This window comes from Rhinolophus sinicus, chromosome 15 (assembly GCF_057876585.1).
Source record: "Rhinolophus sinicus isolate RSI-liver-muscle chromosome 15, RSI-T2T, whole genome shotgun sequence".
NCBI lineage: Eukaryota > Metazoa > Chordata > Mammalia > Chiroptera > Rhinolophidae > Rhinolophus > Rhinolophus sinicus.
Genome location: NC_142515.1, coordinates 124,612,705 through 124,636,003, shown reverse-complemented (window position 1 = coordinate 124,636,003; position 23,299 = coordinate 124,612,705). Strand labels below are relative to the sequence as shown.

The following is a 23,299-nucleotide window of genomic DNA, read 5'->3' as shown; positions in this document are numbered from 1 at the left end:
TGTTAAAGAAAAGGAAACATTCAAGAGAGTCACCGAGGAGGGTTTGGGTGTCCTGGGTGCATATGGCAGGAGTGGCTGTGCTTGGTTACCTAAACTCTAGGCCTTGCAGCATTACATGCAACAGGCTAAAGACAGGTATTTAATTGATTTTTCCATATACATCTTGTTTTTTACAATTTTCAGGAAGACAGAGCAGAGGGAAAAGAAAACATTTTTCTAATTCTTTTATCTTCCTAGCTATTGAGTATTTCCTAGGTATTTAATAAGTTGAACCTACAATTTTAATTTATAGAATTTCTTGATACCTTTGGGATGAAAGCAAAAAAAGATGAAGTGAAAAAAGGATGAACTTCTCATAATACAGCCAAAATGCATTTTTGTACATCAATAATTCATGGGGGGAAACATAGTAAATGAGCAAGTAGACTGTCAAGGGAAATGTGTCTAAGTTGTTCCAGAACCCTGTAGGCGATATGATCAGGGATTAAGACAATTATAAGGTACTTTGAGGAGCCCTACATGAATGGGCTATGGAATCATTACCAAATCCTGAAATACATTTGCCTTCCAACTTGTGATCGTAAAACTGATTGGGCATATCAGTTTCAATGGGCATATCTTTGTATATCCCCAGTTATAAGACTAAGGCCAATGTAATACATGGAGCACCGAACTTCTATGGTTAGAATGTCAGATTAGTGTAGGGTATTACCTGTATCAGTGCTACTGGAGGTAAGCAGGAATTGACTTTTGGCGGGTCTAGAGAGTTTCTCGCTTTGACAGTGAGTCTCGTGGTGGTTGTAGAGGTCCTTGCTAAGTTTCATGCTAAATGGAGAAGGTGGTTTGTGATATGATATGCCTAAAGTTGCTAGCAAATTTGGTTAATGAAATTATTTTGACATAAATTAATACAAAAAAATGGGCTCCTGGAGATCTTAGATTGTCTGATGTTGGTGTAAATTACACCATAGGTAAGTTATGATTATGTACAGATAGATAGGCTAGGTAGTACTATTCAGAGCATACTAGACTCACATCCAGTGTTTTTCTTAGTTTTAAAATTTATTTCATCACATGGTACATTTCTATGAAATATATACACCAAAATACTGTCTTTCAATCAAATATAAATATAAACAACCTATGCTGTCATTTTAGGAGATTGGAATTTGGGGTATGTAGGTGAAAATATTAATTTTATCTTTATATGTCTTTTCATTACTTAATATTTTACAAATATAACTTCTAACAGTATTTTCTAAAATTTATAAAGACTCAAAATAGTATTTTAAATTTAGCATTCTTTTGTATTTGATGCTGATCATATTTATTTGAAGACAATAGTCATCATCATACCAATCAGAATTTAAAGGAAAATAAAAATATTTCCTTAGCAAGTTTATTGAGTCTGAAAGATTTTCTTATTTGTATTCAGTCCATCAGATTTTCTTTTCAGTTTTAAAGCTGTGAGGGGAGAAAGTGCAATTCTTGCTCTCTTAAGTGCCACCCAATGGTAAATAATTTTGAACAGAAAACCAATTAGTTATTCTTATTCTGTGGTTGGATGTAAGAGTGCTTTCATATTAGAAAACAAACAAAAAACCCCTATAAAACAACAACAACGAAGGAAAGCTTGATGCACTATTAGCCAATAATATTAATAGATTTTCCCTTTGGCTTAAGGTATTTCCTGATCATACTCTCAGTGGTTGCTTGAGGTAAATTTATAGCTTTATGCATTTCACTTTTTTGTTTTTTAGACATCAGTCATTCTGAACTGGAAGACTGTAAAGGTTCACAGAGAATCCAAGATGGATAACCGAAACAGATGTCAAGAAGACAACATGATTTTCTCTACCAAAGGTATGTTAATATTCGTTTTTTAGTTTGTTTGTTTTTTTAGTTTAAAAAGACTTATAATGTACGAATGTGGAAACTTGGTTTTAGAGCCAATAGTTTGCTATTTTAAAAGGAAATTTGCCAAGAGAATAGATGTGATGCCTGTGAGTGGATTTATAAACAAGAATCATGTAGAGATATTTCTCTAACACAAGGGGTGTATACATGATTTTTTATGTTGATAAGGCAACTTATATTCTTAGTGACTAAGCATACTTGTACAAACATGTATTATCTCCAGTTTCTCTTCCCTAAACAGTAGCTGATGTCCTCATTCAAAGCATATGAATGTAAACTATTTTTTAAATCATACATATGCTGCAAAGGAATTAGTCAATGTGCAACCAACATCACATTAGTAGATTTTGAGATATTTAATTTTAACTTTAAAAGGTAATGGGATTTCTGTATTTTCTGTGGCAAATTTACAACACCATATACCACCTTGAGTACGATATTGATTATATCACTTTATAAAATCTTCTGTCTGAGGTTTAAGTTACTAACTTGAGCAGCTTATTGGTCTGATAATTGCATTTCAGTTTGCTTGGGGAAACCATGCCTGGATTAATTGAGTCATTATAGTTAAAGTTGCTAATAAACAATAATAGGAAATATTTGTCTGTTTAAAGTGCTGTTATTGCCTTTAAGCATTTTGAATTATTAAACCATCCAAATCAATACTGCTTACTTATTTTTAATAATGAGTTCAATGACATAAAAGTAAACAGTTGTAGGAAATGACTTTCTTTCTGAAGCCTAGCACAAGTTGCTATGTATGCAGAGTGCACAGTGAACTTGCAGCAGCTTTTGGCAGTTTTAAAATTATTGTTAATTAACTTTTCTGCTCAAATTCCTGCAAGCTCAACTGTAGTTGATGAGTTATCATGCGACAGCCAATAAATCCTGATGTAATTTCATAAACATAGTTATTTAACCTAAATTGGATTCTCCATCAATCGAGACAAATCAATTTTTAAATGCTATATTATTTTGAGTTTTAATAATGCTGCTTTATGCTTATATTGGTTTACACTTAAAGAACTTAACATTTCTTCGTTCTAATATTTCTTCAGAGAAAGTGCTAAGATAGGAATATAATTAATAGTAGCATGCATGGAATGTATACTTAAAATGTGTTTACTAAAACTGATATACAGCAAAGATGTACCATGGTTTTTGATGCAAAGAGAAGTGAATTGTGAATCCGGAGCTCTCAACTGTAGTTTCAACTCTACTACCGATAATTTGCATCAACTCCAACAAGTCATGTAATTTACTGAGACTCAGTTTATGCCTTGACAAATGGAAATAATGTGTCAAATTCTTGTAAATATGCAGAGTTAATGTATCAGAAATGCCTTAGAAAATATTTTATGAATGTAGAGGATTATGTTTATTGTCTATTGTTTTTTCATTAATTCAAGTGTGTTAAATTCACATTCTACATTTCTATATATAGCTATATTTTACATGACTAGAATGGCTCTAAATTTGTTTCCAAAGCTGTCATGAACTGTGTATAAATTTTTTCTTAATTTAAGATTCAATATGACTTGCCTCAGAGGGTTCTACATTCATAAATAAGATGGAGAAAGTGACCTTTTAGATAGTAAAGCATGCAAAGCAAATCCCAGGTTAGAACACTCATTCTGAATTACCCTTGGAATATTTGATTATGAAAGAATTTTAGGAGTGATGATACATTTCTAATTAGTTGAATCAACATGTAAACAAACCTTTGGTTGAAAGAATTTGAGCTTAAAATACATATTATATCAAGATAAAGAAAGTAAAATTCTACTGAAAGTCTAGTTTGCTATTTTTCTTAAAAAAAAAATAAAGAAATGGAGATAAAACCAGATTGATATATTTTGTTTTTGAACAGCTATTTATTGTGCTAAGTAAGACTAAACGCCCAATTAATTCATTAATACAGCCCTGTATGACTATATGTTATATGTTCAGACAGCAGTGTCTTATGTGCCACAACAAGCACATGTCTAAAATATTAAAGACATCAAGGAGAGACATATTGAGAAGGTTGGGAAGCCTCCCCAGAGGAGAGTTATTTGGAGCCAATATTAGTCGAACAGTTTTACATAAGGTCTTCTACTTTTAACACTGTTCACATGTTTTATTTCAGTGAAAGAGATTTTGGTATTGCACTTTATATGTCTAAATCCATATTATTATTTGTAATACTCTGCCTACATCATCTCATAGAATTTTAGGTGATGCAAAGATCCTCTAGTTTCTTATGATCACTTTACAGAGAGTTAAGTAGATGCCACAGCCCCAGAGTTGTTCCTGGAAGATGGAAGGCCAGAAAATGGGCAGGGTGCTACCTTCCCTCCCGCATCTGTTTTCTGATTACGTTCTTAATTCCATTTAAATTCACAAAGCATATGAAAGACTTAGATGTAGATAACTTGTGGTTTTATTTTACATACCTTTTATTTGTATCTACCTATAGATCTAATTTTGGTTATCATGAGTTGATGAAGGGATTTCACAGAGGGAAGGAGGATGAGGGAGGAGGAGGGAGGGGGAAGGAGGAGAGGGGACGAGGATGGGGAGAGGACGGGAAAGAGTGAAAAATGTTTACGTGATTCACTATAGATAACAAAGCAACTCACTGTTGCAGGACATTGAAAAAAAAGAGACATTCTGTGGTTATATGAGGAAACAATTTGCATATTTGGATTTGTAAAGGTTGCTTATTAAACACAATGATTTCAATCCATCATGAAGCCTCAAATGCCTACTCTGATTGAATGGCTATGACTACATTTCTAAGGTCTTAAAGAGACAGCAATCTATGAAATGTGAATCATTAAATTAATTCAAATGTGAAATGTTGGTGCTGGTGAAAACCTTACCAATAGTTTGACATATGTAAGTTCTTTGGTGTCCCAGTGCTTGATTTTTCTCAGAGGCTGTCCACCTTTCTGCCCTGATGAAACTTCCCACTGATTTTTGAGGTCAGCGTAAGAGTAAATTCCTTTCATGACCTGGTTCTTTATTTCACAGCAGTTGTACTTGGCCATTGTATAATGCTGCAGTTGAAGGAAAAAAATCAGCTTTTCATTAATCCTGTGCATCTTTTAGGACCCCAATAAGGAACTCTTGATGCCTAGCTAGGAAATGAGTGGGTAACCCCGTTATTGCCAACCCAATGGGGTTTCCAGGCTTGGTTTTATTCCTTCTGCTTGTCCTTCAGCAGGTAATATTCTATCTGAAGGTGACAATTTTAGGTCATGAAAATATCAATATTTAGCCATTATGATCTTTTTTAGTTTATTGTATTCTCTTGGAGGTGGTGAGGTATCGTTATACCTTGACCCTTGGTGGGTCAAGCAATGGATGATGGACTTTGATTCAAATCCCAGTTGTTAATCCAGATCAAAATTAATTACGCCTAGGTCCTTCTGTTGCAAGTTTTCTTATGAAATCATTATTGCTATGCAATCTGTGTTCACTGGTGAGAATTATACATTTACCTATATTAGAGAAAATTTTGTTCTTCCACTGTTTTAAAATGAGTACCAAATTTCACTAATGAGGTTTCAGACATGTCAGGTTGTGTGTGTGTGTGTGTGTGTGTACCGTGTTTCCCAGAAAAGAAGACCCACCTGGAAAATAAGCCCAAGTTAACATAGTCAGCCAGATGGACACATTTATTATGTTATGACGATGTTCCAGAAGAAGATGACGTGACTGTATTTGAATAAATGTAGATTGTTGTACATGAAAAAATAAGACATCCCCTGAAAATACACTCTAATGAGTCTTTTGGAGCAAAAACTAATATAAAGCCTGGTCTTATTTTCAGGGAAACGTGGTATGTGTGTTGATTATTTTCTACCAAGACTCATTACTCCCCATATCAATTTTTCATATGTTCCATGTCATTTTTTAAGATTCATTTTATCCCTCTATAGCATAGCATATCATGTAAAAATTTAGGCAGTTTGTTTTGTTTTTGTGTTAGAAAGGATATGCCAATAGTTTTCATTATGGATTGGTTAAATTGAGTTCATATTAGTTATTAACTTATATGGAGTAAATTGTGAGACATTCTTCTCAAATATTCTGTATGATTCTATTTTCCATGATGCTAATCCAATTCTTTCATGTAGTTTTGGACACTTGATAAATTAATGATTAAAATTGATTAAGCATTATTTTCTCCGTTGCAGACCGGTGCTAAATGTTTCCATGCCTTATCTCATTTTGTTCTCATAATAAACCTGTAAGTGTTCCTCATTTCTAGATAAGAAACTGAACCAGAATGAGGTTAAACAATTTTCCTAGTGTTACAGGCTGGTAGGTTGTGGACACAGAGTTGGAACTGAGGCAGTGTAACCCTGCGACTGGTCTCTTCGAGTCTTGTCTGTACTTAACATTTTAGACAGAAGTTGGGACCAAAGAGTGTGAACATGATCTCTGGTAAATCACTTAACACTTCAGTGAAAGAAGCACTGTACGGTGGCACCCTCCCCACAATAAGGTGCACCCAGTCACAATCTTCTCTTAAATAGAGTGAACCTGTGACTTTTTCTAGTCAATAAAATATGATTGGAACTCATTCCCTTGGTTAGGTGACCTTATAGGACAACTGTTTTTTTTTGTTTGTTTTTTTCCCCAGATTTCATTTATGGCCCCAATTAGTTTCTTTTTAGTTAATCTAAAGGCAAATTCTTCTGGGTGGGTCTCACTGAATCCAGTGAACGCTCTTAAAGGAGGCCTAAGATTGCCCTCCCTGTGTTCAGAGATGCTTTCATGTTGATCTTGGTTAAGGAAGCTACTGGGAGTTCTATAGCTGAAAAAAACAAAACAAAACAAAACAAAAATGGGCTCTACCAACAATCTGAATGTGCTTGGTAGCAGATTCTTCCCCCACTGAAGCCTCCAAGTAGAAGCATAGTCCAGCCAACAGCTAGATTGCAGCATTGTAAGATCCTGAGCAGAGGACCCATCTAAGCCACGCCTGGGCTCCTGACCCATGGGACCTGTGAGATAAATGTGTGTTGTTTTAAGCCATTAAGTGTATGGAGCCAAAGGTGCAAGACCCAGTCAGAGTGTAAAGGTATGAGAACTTGAAGATCCCACGGTATAATTCCGTGGTCTGGTTGCAGGAGAAGACCAGTGTCCCAGTTCAATTAGTCAGGAAGAGAATGGAGTCTTTCTCCCTCCTTTTTGTTTTCTTCAGGTCCTCAATGGTTTGAATGATGCCCACCCTACCCACATTGGAAGGGCAATCTGCTTTATTCAGTCTCTCTCTTGATTCAGATGCTAATCTCATCCTGGAACACCCTTAAACATCCAAAAATAATGCTTAGCCAAATATCCAGCTAAACTCTGGGCATCCTGTGTCCCAGTCAAGTTGCATATAAAAATTATCACAGAACAAATAAAAAAATGGAGCAAGATAGAATCCTAAGAGGTAAAATGTTTGGCAGAACAGAGCAAGAAATCTCAAGGGTAAAAATATACTTCGTGATGGTAAAGTGATATTTAGTAGGGTTTTTTTTTTTTTTTCAAATAATATATTTTAGCATTATAAACTCTCACCAATAAAATTATTAGTTCATCTTACACTGTTCAATCATTGTTTTAGAATAATTGTAACCTTTGGACGAAGTATAAGAGAAATAGAGGTTTTGTTCAAATATGGCATGGGATTACTCTCAGACAACCAACCACTCGATTATACACTCAATATTTTATTAATAATATAACAATTTTCATAGCCCCATGTGATTAATTTTTATTCTGGCTTGTTTTGTATCCACTTGATTTAGCTGGGGCTCATGTTCCCTGAATCTCCTTTCCTGTGTAGTTTTAGGTTAGCGTTGACTGAAGGAGGTACTTGGGTAGGATTTGTTGGATGGAAGTGTAGGCAGCAGCTATGGCTCATCGATAGTTGTCATGATCAGATATTTTTATAATCAGAAACAGAAGTGGCCCGTGAGTCCCACTTGGTTGTTTCTTTTTCCTGCATCACACTTATCTTCTGGACAGATAGCTCTGCTGGCCAACAGTAGCACCAGATCCAGACCAGGTAGTTGAGTGTGGGCACACAGACGGACATAGGAGCTGCTATAGAGAGGCCATGGCTTTTCATGAACCTCTCCAGGAAATGCCCCTTCTTAGTTCTACTTCAAAGGTTGAACAGGCTTGGCCTGTTGAATTTTCCAGCAAGTTCTGTCTTGTGCACAGTGTGAGTGCTTCAGACAGACTAATTACTGACTTTCTCTGATCCTCTAACTTCCCGTCTCAGATGTCCATTTACCTGGACTGCCCACATCCCAGACCCAAGACTGTGTAAAGGATTTATTCCCATCAGGCTTTCCTGACTGAACACTGACTGATAGATACAGTTACATTACTCTTTTTTATACTGAAGCTCAAAGAGACTGATTGATTTGCACAAAGTTTTACAACTTATAAGTGATAGAATTGGGATTTAACCTAGGTTGGATTGACTATAAAGCAGGGATCCTGAATTCAAATGGTCTCTGAGGACAAGCAGGTTAGGTGAGGGAAGAGAACGACATAAGCTTAGAGTCAGTATTTTTCAAAAAGAAACAATTGGAACCTTCTATTACATAGCTCTGTAAAACATGGACTCTAATTGAGAACAAAAGACTTAAGTGATCAGTCTAAAACACTTGCTTTCCGTTTAGGTCAATGCTTTCAGGCTTTTCCCAATAAAAACATAGGTGAATATAAGTTACACTTGAATTATTACTAAAAGACCCCCTCAGGACAATTTTTGCACTAAAGGAGACTGCTCAAAAATTAAAGCCAAACCTTTTATTGATTGAGCATCCTGTGGTGTGTAGATCTGACCTATGTTTAGCTCTAGATGATTGTAGCTATGTAGAATTTCTGGCTTAGTGTAGTCTGATTTTCTAGTATTTCAAAAGATGTCGACAGTTGGAATTTTCAAATAAAATTTTCCAAGTTGAATTTTTTGTTAAAAAAGTACAGAGCTAAGAGAATCTCCTATACACCTTAGGTCATTTATGAGAGGGAATGTGCTACACTATAATGTCCTTATCATTCTTAGCACTGTTAAACATTTAATATATGCTTGTGGCTGAACATTTTTAAGTCTGGTGAAATATAGTAACTTGTTACATGTTAACTAGGTCATAAATGTTTTGGATAAAATATTCTTGTATAAGAAATCAAAAAGGTATAAACTGAACCAAGTCATTTGTACTGGGTTTTTCTTGATGTTAATTAGGTAACTTACAGGGCAAGGAATGAGGAAAAGTTCTCAGCACCACCCAATCCATTACCTATTGTTATCAGACTAATGTGTCTTAATTTATCCCTGCTATTAGCCCCAAGTGTATCAAAATTTTACATTCAGACTTCAGGTTTCAGTTTTGACATGTAAAGAGCTTGGAAATTGTCACTCTTGTTCTTATAACAATTAAAAATGTGAACAGATTGACAGTGGCTTTTCTTGGATCCATAAGAGGGCTGAATTTTTAAGCCAAATCATCACCTTGAAATCTGGAAAGAGGCAAATGCAGAGAGGCCCAGCTGAGATCAGTTTATCTGGAGCAGAGGACACTGGAGCCATAAATAAATAGGAGCACATGATGACTATTTTGATAAATTGCTAGAGGCTAACTGGGGGGTTAGCATGACAGTGGGAGACTCCTGGGAGCCGGTTATGGAGAGCCCCTACCCTTTTGGAGCTTTACCTCCAGGAACTCCACCAGGTTCCCATAATGATGATCTGAGAATGATTCCCTCCTGTCTCTGGTGTGTGTGTATAGGCAGACGGTAATCATTATATTACTTTCTATGAGCAAAGATTTACCAGAGCCTTGCTGAAATAAAAACAGTCTCCAACCTATGATTCTATAGCCAATGAAATTATCCTTCAAAGTAAAGGAGAAATAAGGACTCTTTCAGACAAACAAAAAGTAAGGGACTTTATCACCAGCATACCTGCCCTGCAAGAAATATGTCCTTCGGGCAGAAGAAAAATAAGTCAGAAACAGGGATTTACATAAAGAAGAGTGGCAGAGAAGAAATAGTTAAAATAAATGATTTGTTTTTTTTTATTCATAAATGATCGGAAAGGAAACTGTTCAAAGCAATACTGTGTTTCCCTGAAAGTAAGACCTAGCTGGACAATCAGTTCTAATGCATCTTTTGGAGCAATAATTAATATACGACCCCATATTATAGTACATAATATTATATTTTATATTATATTATATTTATTATATTATAAAGACCAGGCCTTATAGTATAGTAAAATAAGACCAGGTTTTATATTAATTTTTGCTCCAAAAGATGCATTAGAGCTGATTGTCTGGCTAGGTCTTATTTTTTGGGAAACACAGTAATACCAACAATGTATTATGTGATTAGAGCATATGGATAAGTGAAATTAATGATGGCAGTGTCATAAAGGAGCAATTGCGTTACTCTGTTTAAGGAAACTGCACTAATGTGAAGTGGAACTGTTAAAGGTAGACTTAGATACGTTAAAAATGCATATTATAAACTCTGAAACAACCACTAAAAGTTTTTTAAAAAGACATGTAATTGATCCATTAAGAAAGGACATAAAATGGCATTATCTAAAATGTCCCATTAAAACTGTAGAAGGCAGAGAAAAAGGGCTTCAGTAATAGGTAAACCACAGTTACAAACGTGGTTTATATTAATTCACATATGTCAATAATTACTTTAAATGTGATTGGTTGAACTACAATAATTCAAAGGCAGCTATTGTCAGAGTAGATTACAAAAGTGACCCCATGCTGCCTATAAGAAACCCACTTTAAATATGAAGACTCTGTTCAGTTTCATGTAAAGAGATAGAGAAAGAGATACGCTGCTAACATTAATCAAAACAAAACTGGTGTAGCTATGTTAGTTTCAGACAAAGTGGACTTCAGAACAATAAAATTATCGAGCATAAAGAGGGGTACTATATAATGATAAGGGATCAATTCTCCAGGAAGGCTTAACAATCCTAAACACTTAACAGCAACAACAACAACAACAAAATAAGTACAGCAAAAGCTGTTAGAACTGAAAGGAAGTAGACAAATCTACTCTTACAGTTGGAGACTTAAACACCTCCTGACAGCAACTGATAGGTCAAGCAGGCAGAAAATCAGTAAGAATGTAGCTGACCTGAATAACATTACTAATCATCTAGATATAATTGATACTTATAGAATATGCCAGACAGCAATAACAGAATGCATATTCTTCTCAAGCTCATGTGGAACATGCACTAAGATAGACCACATCCTGTGCCATAAAGCACACCTTAGCAAATTTTAAAGGATTGAAATCATACCTAGTATGCTGGCAGACCACAATGGAATTAAACTAAAAATGAAAACAGGAAGATATCATACTTAGCATGCAGATTTTGGTTTCTGATACAGTGACGCAATAGAAGGAAACAAGTCTTTTTGGAGAAATGGCCCAACTAGGACTGAGGCAGTGAATACTCAGGATAAGTGTGAAGCATTTTTCAGTGACAGAAAGTAAGGAAGTGCTAAAATCATCATCACCATAATGATGGACATGTCAAAGGGACACAGGAGCCAACTGAAAGAGGTCCAGTGGCCAAAGCTGAAACAGTTGAATAAAATAAGTAAAGGGGTACTGGACGATAACCAAAAGTATAAAATACATATTCATGAAGCTAGTGACATAAATAAATAATTGCAAAAATAAACTAATGGCGAATAGATAAATATGCCATGCAAATAATTCCAATAATTTATGGAGATACTTTATCCTTAAGCATTACTGGTAGTTTCACATAAGAATTGCACTTAAACTCATAGTTTTCAGTACAAATTTTACTTTCCTACTTTCTTCTGCCTCTAATCCTTTAATTTGGACACTGTCTAGATCCAGAATATAAGTCTCTGGCTGACAGGCAGTGTAGTTGCCTGACCCAATAGGCTGTGAGTGAGAATTTGGGGGTCTGACTACCTCTATACAGTCATTAAAAAAAAAAATCCTCTTTGTTTACAGCTCTAATAGCAACACTGCTTGAGCTCATATGGCCTACGACACAGACTTTCTAGAGTTCTGTGGTGATAAATAAATTTTCTCCTTATTGATATTTCCACTGACATTTGGATATGATTTTCTTCCTTTCTAGATACACTTCTTTCCACGTATAGTCCTCATGTATGGTGATTCAGGGTTATAGATGTCTCATTTTTAGCAATGATAGAGTTTCTGTGTTTTGTTCTTATTGTTTTAGAAGTGATTTTTGAGAAGAGTGTACAAAAATATCGTTTTCATCTTGAAACTGGAAGTCCGAAGTTGGTTTCTTAAGGGTTATTGTTATTTGATGACTAATCTCTTGACAATAGTATAAAAGCAAGCTGACTAGATGGATAACATTCTACCACCACGTTCATCAGTAATGAAAATGGCCTTTCCAGCAAAGGCATCGTTTTGTGACATTTTCAAAGCATTTACATATCCTTAAGGAGAATAGAAAATATTTCACACTTTTCAAACTCTGCTGTTCAGGGAACAACCGTCATGTTATTTATTTATTTTTTATCCCCTAAGTGTCCATCTAAAGCATGGTTCACCTCTAAAATAAATAGATTTCCATATAAGTTAAAGGGAAAATAGTGACCTCGAGTTAGGTGATAATATAGAAAGTTTAAAATAAAGTCAATAATTGATCAAAATTGACTCCTACGCACATGAGGATGACTGACTCATGCAAATTTCCACCCAGAAGGAACAGAATCAATGCTTTATTTAATTTGAAAAAAAAAACCTGAATTAGATAAAAGGCATTCAAATATATCTGAATGAGCACATAATCATTAACATCACCACTGTTCCTGCCATGATATTATCTGTGAATTATAAATCTTACTACATTAAAGGAGAGATCCCTTCCTTTGTTCATTTCTTCCCACTGTCCTCTCTGCCTATTTTCATTCATTATATATTTATCGTCCACTATTTACCTGGCACTGTTCTATGTTCTGGGAATCTATCTGTGAACAAAATAGAGGAAAACAGATTTGACTCCATGGTGCCTATGTTCAAGTGGGAGGAATAATAATTGGTAACTACTGTGAAGCGTTTACTGTGAGCCAGGTGTATGGTTAGCTCACTTGGTCCTCAAACAGCTGATAGGAACTGATATTGTATTTTACAGATAAGTAAACTGTGGCAGAGATAAATTAAATAGCTTGGCTAAGTTACACAGTAACTCACAGCCTGGGGACTTGAACCCAGGGCATCTGGTAGTCAGAGGCATTAACCTTAACTATTAGACACACCGCTTATCTGTGGTATGAGTGCTGGTCTGATTTATATACTAGAATCAGTCATTTATCAATTCTAGCTAGAATCATCTTCATTTTGCCTTCCTTATTTCACCAATAAAATATGATCTCTGCAAAAATCTAGAAAACAGAAAAGTCAGAGAAAAGCAAATCATCTGGAATCCACTGGAAGCAGTCACTGTTAACATATATGTGGTATATATGTGTGTATGCATGTGTGTGCATGTAAGGTTTTGAAATCTTCATTTTCACTTATATCATTTTAACTTGGCAGTGACTTATTATATAGATATATGTCCAGCTCTTAACACAAAGAATGCATTTAATACAAATCAAAGAACCGTAAGTTCTTTAGTTATATCTCTGTTGTTGCATTTTTTTTTCCTATCATAAACAAAAACTGGAAGAAAAATGTCTCCTTTTCTTTGTTAGGAGATATATATTTAGAAGTAGAATTGTTGAAGAAAGAATAAGCAGAGGATTTTTAAAAAGATTTTGATCTGTATTGCCCAATTATCCTCCAGTAAGGTTTTATTTACCAACGACATACACATGTTCTTATATTCTCACAGCCAATTCATCCTAGATACTAATGTTCTTCTTAATTTTTGCCAATCTGAGAGAGAATATGGCCTCTCCGGATATGAATTGTTTTCCCTGGATTTTCCTACCGTGTTTCCCCGAAAATAAGACCTAGCTGGACAACCAGCTCTAATGCATCTCTTGGAGCAAAAATTAATATAAGACCCGGTCCTATATTATATTATATTATATTATATTATATTATATTATATTATATTGTTATGTTATGTTATTATATTATACCCAGTCTTATTATAGTATAGTATAGTATAGTATAGTATAGTATAGTATAGTATATTATGCCCAGTCTTATATAAGACCGGGTCTTATATTAGTTTTTGCTCCAAAAGACACATTAGAGTTGATTGTCCAGCTAGGTCTTATTTTCAGGGAAACACGGTAGTAACTGAATGTTAACATTTATTTTGGCTTTTTGTTGAGACTTTATTATCCTAATCCAGGTTTATTTTTTGAGAATTTGTTTATTTTTTCTTGCTTTCTATTCATGGAATCTCTGCTCATCTATGTAAGCTTAATATGTTTTCTTTTTAAATGTATATGTAAAAGTTTGTAAGAAAGATTTGTTGTTGCTTTTGTTGTTGTTTAGAATTAAAGAAAACTAATTAGCTATTACCTTATCACTTCTCTCAGCTAGGATTTTGTGAAATCTTTATGTGACCAAAATAACAATGCATTATCAATGTTAGTCACCTTATTAGACCATTTCTTTGTCATTTCTTTATCAAATTTGCATAATATACCACCAGTTGGCAAATGAGCTTTAAAAATACCAGACCCATTATTCCATAAATGGTATAGTTGCTTTGTGTACACTTATTCTTTTTTCCTAATTGGAGAAGATTTGCAATAATGAAAGGTTTTATTAATTAATAATGATAATTATTAATTGACCTCTATCAAATATGTTCATAAAATGATTAATTTTTTTCTTGCAGTCAAACTAAGTTATAATCACTAATTCCTGGGTTTTATCTATTTTGTCCAAATAGGTTCAAAATACTCTGTTTTTTCTTAATAAAAAGTAATCGCTATAGGAGATTTCATTTCATTTCAAGTAAACATCCAGTGATTGTTTAAAACCATGCAGATGTTATGATAGACTCTCAATGGTAACAATGACAGCAATAAGTACACGGAAAATATGTCCCTTTTCCAAACAAAAACAAACAGAAATTAATGGTTTACCTCAAATTTCTAAAAACAGTTCTCTTACCTGGGCAAGACATCTCAATATGCTATCTGGTAGTTTTGCCTTTTTATTAAACAAGACTGAACTCTCTTCCTCTGCCTTAGAATCTAAAAGAGAAAGAAAGAAAAGTAAATAAAGCAAAGCAAAGCCATGTGCCCACAGCTCTCTGAAAGCCTGTGTGCCACCCACTGTCTTTTCCCCCATTAGAACTGTGATGGCCCTTTAGGAGGTTCCATTTGCACTCAAGAGTCCTGCCTCCTCCTGAGAGGCTCTCAATACCCCTTCACCTTTTGTGTCCATAACACTCTGATGCACAATTTTCAAGATGAATAGTAGCCACTGTAGGGCAAAGTCATTCCCCCCGCCCCCCACCTCTATCCTATTTGAAGTCGTCTTCCTGGTGTTTTATCAGCTCTTCAGCCAAGACCTGGCCTTGTTGCTCTGTCTTAGATGCCTTTCAGGCAGTATCCTTGCTGCTTTCCAGACAGCCCACATCAAATTCAGGGTAAAGCACTAAACAAACCTAGTCTTTTTTTACACAGTTGTATATATTTAACAAACTCCAATATCTATATCTATATCTATATCTATAGATATAGATATAGATATAGATGTAGATATATATAGATAGATAGATAGATAGATGTGTATATATCTATATATATATCTATATATATACACATATATATGTATATAGACATTCTTCTTTTAGACATTCTTTTATTTGCTTAAAGTGAGTAAAATTTGTGATAGGAAAGAAAATTTGTAGAGTCTGGAGCAGTCTTTTAATGTTATTTATAAACAGAAATCACCAAAGAATTACCAAATCTTTATACCTTGGTGAGGTATAAAGATTCTTTGTGGTTTGACATGAGTCCATAGTTGGGTTATTATTTGTCAGTCTGAATTTCTATGTGCTCTTTTCTTTTCAGTCGTTCATGCTTTGTGTACTAGAAGACTAGTTTCTATCCTTTCTAAGTGAAAACTAAGGATAGGAAGTTATTGAAAGATAGGGTTTATTGGGTTATTGGAGATTATCATTTTTAATAGATATAGAAGAATGTTTTAATCTAGTCATCTAGTAACAAAATAATATCATAAGTGGGGTAAAGAATATTATGATATTTGTAATATTATTAGTTTCTTGGTAGAAAAAAAATCCCTGCCCTGTTGCATTCAATTGGACAGAATTATCATGCCTCATAATGCTGTCAAGTTAATCTGAATTATAGATGTTTGACAGGCAAAGAAAGATGAAAATCATTGTTCCAAAAATTGAGGATTATAGATCTCCTACAGAAATATACATGTTCAATTTAATAGTGATAATCCTTCAATTTAGATGAGCAGCATTATCTGCTTTGATAATATTTTTTTAATATCAAGAGCAGGATTTTTATCTTCCACATCAAAAATACTTTGAAAAATTATTACTTAGGGACTCTATGTACATGGAGAATTGAAAATAGTGATCTAACAGTTCTTTTTTTATTTTAGAGATATGAAAGTGGAATTAGAAACTATGCATTTATAGGTTGAATATAATCTCTTGAAGGTTATTTTCAATCAAATTTTATAACAAATTCAAACCACTTTGTTTCTCTTAAGGGAATTCATCACTGCGGTTATTTCTCCAGCAAACATGTCCTAGTAAATCTCTAAAAAAATAAAGAACAATTTACTACATTAAGAATGTTTACTGAAGTGTCTTTTAGAAAGCTTTGACCTTTACCTGTAGCTTTCATATGCAGGCCTTGTGGCTATTTCATTTCATAGCATAACAAGAAAAAATATAAAGAAAAGTAATGAGCAAATATAACCAAGTATGCTTCACCATTATTTTAATCAAATTTGCTAATAGCTTTCATTTTTATATTTTGATGATAAAATTAAATTGTTTTGTACAAATATAATCTGAAGGATCCGGTATGGGTTTTTAGTTCAATGAGAATTGGAAATTGCTGAGCATCTTTCTCTCTTTATTAAAAGAGATTGTTAATTTTGATTTATTCAGCTTAAGGCTATAACTTTCTTAAAAAGGGAGAGAGAGAGAGAGAGAGTGAGAGAGAGAGAGAGAGAGAGAGAGAGAGAGAGAGAGAGAGAGAGAGAGAGAGAGAGAGAGAAAGGGAGGGAGGAAGGAAGGGAGGAAGGGAGGAAAGAAGGAAGATCTTCATTTTACGTGCTTAGACAAATAATGTTGCAGGGTCCTATGTGCCACATTTTGTGCTTGAAATCTTTCCACTTGGACCAGGACAAGTGGCTAATACCAGGCAGAGGCAACATCCAAAATCCATTCACTCTATGTTACTACACTGCCTAACTTGTAGCATTAAAATTTATATAGAATCATAGGTCAACAATAGGCAATGGTCAGTGAGAACCACAGAAGAATCGAGGTCACAAAGACGAAGTGACTGTACTTGTTCAACAGTGCCAGAGGAAATGGTTGCTGATTATATGCTTTGTGCTACTTTTCTCCCTTTTTCTTAGAGCTAAGTGTTCATTTAATAAGAACAGTCACTGTCTAGTCAAAAAACAGTGTTTGTAGTAGCTCTCAGTAATGACTGCACTATCCATTAATGTGGTTAATGAAAGGAATTAATGTTCTTTAATAGAAACGCTATCAAATTAATACCCTGATTGTGTTAGTTTCAGGGAACGAGTAAAGCACATGAACTTGGAAATTGTCAAATTCCAAATTTTTGAAGGCATAATTTAAATAATTAGTGAGGCAACTTTTGACGTTTTTATTTTATTCTGGTAAGAATACATATGATGAAACCTACCCTCCTAACAAATTTGACGTGTACATTGCAGTACCGCTAACTATGCACAGTGCTGTACAGCAGATCCTTAGAACTTATTCATTTTGCATAATGATGCCCATTGCTTAGCACCTCTGCATTTTCCACTCCCTCAGCCTTAGGCAGCTACCATTCTACTCTCTGAGTCTGAGTTTGTCTATTTCATATCAGTGGAATCACGCAGTATTTGTCCTTTTGTGACAGGCTTTTTTCACTTGGCAGACTGTCTTCAAGGTTCATCCATGTTGTTGCATATTTCAGAATCCCCTTCTCTTTTAAGGATAAATAAATACATGGTATGTGTACAACACATTTTCTTTATTCATACATCTGTGAATGGACAGTTACGTTGTTTCCATATCTTAGCTATTGTGAATAATGAGGCAAAGAACACAGGAGTGCATATATCGCCTTGAGATCCAATTTCAGTTAGTTTTGATATATACCCAGACGCGGGATTGCAGGACCATGTGGGAGTTCCATGTTAAATTTACAAGGAATCTCCATGATATTTAACATATTAACTGTACCATTTTTGATGTTTGTTTGGTTGATTTTTGCTAGTCGGAGTTCTTTATATATTTTGGATATTAACACTTTATTTGATACATTGTTTGCAAATATTTTTTCCGATTTGCTAGGTTGCCTTTTCACTCTGTTTTTTCCTTTGCAGGGCAGAAGCTTTTTTAGTTTGATGTAGTACCACTTGTCTAGTTTTCTTTTGTTACGTGTGCTTTTGGTGTTATACCCATGAAATCATTGCCAAGACCGATGTCGTAAAAGAATTTTCCCTATGTTTTCTTCTAGGATTTCTATACTGTGAGGTCTTAAATGTGCATATTAAATCAGTTTTGAGTTGAATTTGTGTATGCAGCAAGATAATAAGGGTCCAATTTTATATTATTATTATTAATTTATTTATATTGCATGTAGCTTTCCAGTTTTCTCAACATCATTTGTTGAAGAGACTATCCTTTCTCCAATGTGTATTTTTGGCACTGTTGGGTCATAATTTTTCCTGGAGCTTCCCAGGTGTCATCTGAAACTTGCCCCCGTACTCAGAAGGCAGGAAATACTGAAAAAAAAAAGTCAGACTACTCCAGATTGGTAGGTGGCGGGTTTGATAAACAAGGGGACTTATCTACGATGCTTGTCTTGGGTGGCTGCAAGACAAGTAATTTTCTGCACCCGCCAGCCAAATCTTAAAGTTTATATAGAGGCCTCAACAGGGGTCAGTCACATACCCAGTCCAGATGGTCTCATCACCCCATTCCTATCTCTAGGCTGTGTTCTTGGGCAGCTTCCAGAGTGGGGACGGCAAGCAGAGTGCACACAACATGCATAGAGGAGGGAGTGCAAGGCCTCCAGTTGCCCGGGTCCAACCTGTGGGTCAAACCAGATGTCATGTCTTCTTGATGACCTTCCCCAACAGGGACCCTTGTCAAAAGTCAGTTCACCGTGCATGTGTGGGTTTATTTCTGAGCTCTATTCTGTTCCACTAGTCTATATATGTTTTTATGACAGAACTAACCTATTTTGATTGCTATAGCTTTGTAATATAGTTTGAAATCAGGAAATGTAAGACCTTCAGTTTTTTCTTTCTTTCTCAAGATTGTTTTGGCTATTCAGGATCTGATATAGTCCCACATAAATTGCATTATTGTTTTTCCTATTTTTGTAAAATGCCAGTGGGATTTTTGAAAGAAGTTGCACTGAATTTGTAGATTACTTTGGGTGGTATGGACATTTTAACAATGGCATGTTTTCCGATTCATAAACACAGGATGTCATTCTGTTTCTTTGTGTCTTCTTTAATTTCTTTCATCAGTGTTTTATAGTTTTTAGTGCACAATACTTTTACCTCCAAGTTAAACTCCTTATCGTTGTCCTTGCTGGAGATCCTTGTATATATTTGTTCATCACAAGGAAAGATGTGTTTGTTGTATGCTGTGTTTCAATTATTTCGGATGATAGCAGGATACATTTTGTTCCTAAGTAAAGAAGGTTTAATTTCTAAGCTGTGTTGCTTCATTTTGTACCCTATGTGTTTTTATATGTATATTTCTATAATTATTGTTCAAGATGACTTTACAGTTTCCCTCAGCTTGATTAAACTTTAGAGAGGCTTATTTCTGACTCGAGGCCCCTGAACTCCCTTTTCTTAGCGCATTTACTTTAGAAAATTTGTAATTGGAAATGTTTTCTCTGTCCCTTTGAGGTGTAAATCTTTTTAAAAGCCTCTTGCCAGTTTTGCAATCCAACACTGTTTTTCTCAAGGGTTTGAGAAACATCGCTTTGAAATGTCATCAAAGGCAATGGCACCTTCATCTCCCGGTCTCTGAGGTAGGATCCTAACTTTGGTGGGTGTCTCATTTTTGGTGTTATAAAGGTCAGAGAAGCTTTCTTTTTCTTTGGGTAAAGCCAGTTAGCAACACAGATGGCCTATGATCTTCCTTCTCACTGCAGTCCTTAAAAGCACAACTGCCCTTTGTTTCTGGGCAATTGAGTTCAGACTTATATTTGGCCTCTCTTGCCTATTAAAATAGCCTTGAATACAGTTTTGTTTGGCTGTTTAACTTTTTCTTTTCTTTTTGCTTTGGCACCATGTCTGTAGAAAACACATGCCAAAATCAAGGGTAATATGTTGACATTAGAAATCAGTCTTTCCAAGGTCTTAATCCTTTACCAACATCCAAAATTGCAAGACTGGTGAAAATTAGGTTTATTGTTTTTATATTTTTTGAAAGAAGAAATTGAGTCTCAAAATGCTCTTTCATGAGCTTTTCTTTAATATCAAATTAAAAAAAATCTATGTTGGTGAAAATAAATTTGCCCCATTTTTAGTTATAGGCTCAAGGTATTACATCTGTTTTTAAGGATTGAGAAGTTAAAGATCTGAAAATAGGTATGTGTATAATCATATCATTGGGTGGGAGTGGGTACTAGGGGAATTTTAACCATAGGGGAATATAAACCAGCAGAAGTTTAGAAACAAATATTCAAAAGAGAAAACCTGAGTTTAAAAGATAAAAAGTGCTTTCTTTAGTCATATACTTTCTTAGGCAATAGCCTTTGATCCACCTACTTGTTTGGGTGGCAGAACTAACAGACGGACTAGATAGATAGCTGAGGGAATTACTATTGGTTATAATTGCCTATGCTCATTTAAATATTTTTACTGTAACCAAAAGAGAGAGCTGTTAGCTATTCTGATTGCTGCTTCTGTTTCATTGGAAAATTCTCCAGTGGTTTCCATTGAAGATGGACTGGACATAAATTTTTTTCTTTTTCTTTTTCCTTTGGAAGTTTTCAATTATACTCAGTTTTTTATCTGCATTTTCATAGGGATCTGAGATTTTTTTCCTTTAAAAATAAAAAGGGTGGTATGTTCATGTAGGACACATTTTCTTTTTTCCTCCAATGTTAAAAAAAAAGCAAACATAATATTTGCATATTTTTAAAATTGCTTTGTGTGCTTTCGGAAGCAGTGCTAAGCAAATCAGCACACTTCTCTAAGGAGGAAATGATATCCTAAAATACATTGAGAAACCTAACTTGTTAGTGTTCATGTTCCTGTATATGAGAAAAGAAAACAAAAACCTGCCTCTTATTGACAGTGGAAATTTGACCTCTGCAGGTGAAGCTGGGATACAGGCTGCTCTTAAGAACAACCATTTCTCGGGATAGGTGCACATGCTTTGTAGCCATTCTTTATTCTTAGAATGTGTCTGAATCAGATCTGGAATGCCGTGAAGAAGTTTTCACTCCGAAGCTTTGCACAGGCTGAGCCCTCCATTCTTGTGGGTGGTAGCTTGTAATTTCTTAAGCATGTTGAGAAAACTTTGGAAAATGCACGAAGGTCTAGGACTGTAGCAGAAATGTCAAGTCTAATGAGTCAGGCAAACTGCTGTCATAACTACCAGGCACCATAGCTGCCTAAGTGGTTTGGCCCCTTTACCTCTGCCTCAATCTAGACCAGGCAGCACCTCCCTTAAACCAGAAACGACAAAACTAATGCATGCTTAAATCAATTGATCAAGTTAATGGCTTACTTGAGGATACTTGAGCCAATTTTGAAGGTACACTTAAGTATAAAATTTAAAAATTGAGTACTATAGAAGAAAACATTTGAGCATAATGTTAACTGATTTGGGGAGAAAAAAATAACAGATAATTCAACCCACCATATCTGATACAATATTTTTCATGTATCTGCTTTCTGGGGATAAATAGTAAATGGAACTTTGATTGTTTTCCCATAATTCCCATCAACTCCAAAAACAAGCACTATCTGGCTTTGTTTTTTCAACCCAGAAATAGTCCCTTTCCAAATTACGTTTGTCAAAACTGTATGAAATCTGGCTTAAAATGCAGTATATAAACACCGTGAGATGCTACTTTTGGTCAGCCATTTTGGTTGCTGTGTCTGGAATTGTTCACTGAGTAGAGAACATAGTAAGATTGTGTTATCTCTTTCGTTAATATTGGTACCATACCAGAGGTACTTTAATTGTTAATTTAAAGTAGCCATTTCGTATGGAAAAAAATATATAAACTTCTGTTGGAGAAAAGTTTTTTCAATCCTCCACGTATTTTGCGTGTGTGCACTTAGCAGAGCTTCTACCTGAAGGTGGTCCGCAGAACCACCAGTGCCAGGAGGGTAAAATCAAAAGCATCAACATGACAGCCTTCTCTTCATGCTCACTCTGTATGACAGCTAAGATGAGAAATATGTACCAGCTGTCCCAGTTCCTACCTTTCTTGGTTTTGGTCAGGTGACAAATATAACAGATCTATCAACTTTTTTCTGTTGCGAAAATGACAAAGTCAGCTTTCTAAATACAACAACAATAACAACAGAAATGGTTAGCTTTAAAAATGTGAGGACTTCAAGCATACTGACTTGATTTTTTAATGATGAGACCACCCACAAAATTAAACTGAAATATAAGCTGTTTTTCCTGTTGAATAAGTGTAAGAGGAGCAAAAATATATCGTGCTTCTTATTACAATTGTAGAACTATATGTCTAGAAAAAAGTGAAAGAAACAAAAAGCACAACTCATAACTCCTTTGTACACGAAATATAACTTGACAGGGGAAGGGGCTGAGGGGAAATAGGAAAAGACATTTATTGACTGCTACAAAATTTACTTCCTGTGTGACCTTAGCCATTTCCTATAACGTCTATGGTCTTTGATTTCCTATTTTTAAAATAAAAATAATACTTGACATTTGTACAAATGTAAAAGATTGCTACTTTTTGAACTCTTCAAATCTGTAACTTATAACCTAATCATTAAAACTTTCAAAATATATTTTGCTCTTTCACTTATTTAACATGGATTTTGGCTTTTAGTTGAGTTCAGTGGAGTCTTGATTTGTAACTCTTGAGAGGGTCCATATGGTTCTTACACATTATAATTGGTGTCTGGTTATACTGCATGACTCACTCACCACCCTTCCCTAGTCTTC

The 23,299-nt window shown here is 34.9% G+C and overlaps 1 long non-coding RNA gene across 1 annotated transcript in view; it reads left to right on the top strand.

The window, feature by feature from the left end:
* Nucleotides 1-1,758: 1,758 nt before the first annotated feature.
* Nucleotides 1,759-23,299, top strand: part of LOC141572833 (uncharacterized) — a 774,709-nt gene continuing 753,168 nt past the window's right edge. Inside the window, exon 1 of the long non-coding RNA XR_016018828.1 lies at nucleotides 1,759-1,863. This is a non-coding gene — a long non-coding RNA (uncharacterized LOC141572833). The remainder of the gene's footprint in view (nucleotides 1,864-23,299) is intronic.